The sequence below is a fragment of the Octopus bimaculoides genome, chromosome 14, assembly GCF_001194135.2.
Source record: "Octopus bimaculoides isolate UCB-OBI-ISO-001 chromosome 14, ASM119413v2, whole genome shotgun sequence".
Classification (NCBI taxonomy): Eukaryota; Metazoa; Mollusca; class Cephalopoda; order Octopoda; family Octopodidae; genus Octopus; species Octopus bimaculoides.
The window spans coordinates 38521428-38522675 of record NC_068994.1 but is presented as its reverse complement, the minus strand read 5'-3'; the positions used below and the strand labels follow the sequence as shown (position 1 = coordinate 38522675).

Here is a 1248-nt window from a genome sequence, read left to right as displayed (position 1 = left end):
AATGATTGGATATAATTATGATAATGACAGGATGTAGATTATATTAGTTGCATTGTTTATCAAGTTTTTGCTCTATATCGTGAAATAGTTTTCTATTTTCTTTAGAATGGTTCATTTTATGAATGAGCGACTTTGCAGTGTTATTAGGAAGGGAGGTTACTCTTAACGCACTAATGAGGAAGTTTTTTTTTTTTAACGACGTTGCTTGACCTGTTAGAGATAACAGCCAAATCTCTCTCGATTCGTATCCTGCAGTTTTTAGAAATGGAATGTCACATAACAGTGTATTTTTTCAAATCTTCTATAAGAAAATATGATGTTCTTAACGTCAATGCTGTGAATCATAGGTTTGATCGTTCTTGCTAGGCATGTATCTAGAGAAGTTGAGTTATGCAGCATAACTACCATAAGTGTAGATATGAAATTTTCGATGTAATCTTGAAACCGTTTATTAGGGATCTATCATAGAGACAAGTGAGTATCAAAAAGATGGGGAAGAAAGATCAATCCAATGCTGAAATTGTACTTTAATTAACGACTCTGAAAAAATAAAAGTTGAAGTTGATCATTATGAGATTTGAACAAAGGTTACATAGAGCAGGAACGAATACCACAAAATTTTCTGTACAACAATTTCCCACTCTGAAAACTCACAATAAAAGGTTGTTATATTAAAAACATCAGCATTATTTTGGGCATATTTTGAAAGTAAAGTATATGTGTGTGTACATGCATTGTTTTTATCAGGTCAGAAGTGTAAATAATATATTATAGAATATATTGCAAGAGGTATGTGGTAACTAAGAATAACATAGCTATGTACGTATTTTGTATTTATCTTCCCCTTCTCTCTCTGTCATATCCCCCACCTTTTTTTTTTTTTTGACTTGCTTCAGTCATTGGACTGTGACCATGCTGGGGCACCACTTTGAAGGGTTTAATTGAATAAATCGACTACAGTACTTAGTTTTTAAGCTCGATGCTTATGCTATCGGTCTCTTTTGTCAAACTGCTAAGTTTCAGAGACTTTACACAAAACAATACCAGTTGTCAAGCAGTGGTGGCAGACAATCACAAAGATACACACACACACATGCATGCAGGCATGCACACACACATACATATGCATACACACAAACACGCACTGGACGGCTTTCTCTTTCCATCTACCAAATACTCAAATACTTTCACAAGTGTTCAGTTAGACTGTAATAGAAGAGACTTGACCAAGGTGCCACACAGTGGGAC

At 34.5% G+C, this 1248-nt stretch overlaps 1 protein-coding gene across 1 annotated transcript in view; it reads left to right on the top strand.

Moving 5' to 3' along the window:
• LOC106872379 (uncharacterized) overlaps window positions 1–1248 on the top strand; it is a 76226-nt gene that overhangs the window by 14106 nt on the left and 60872 nt on the right.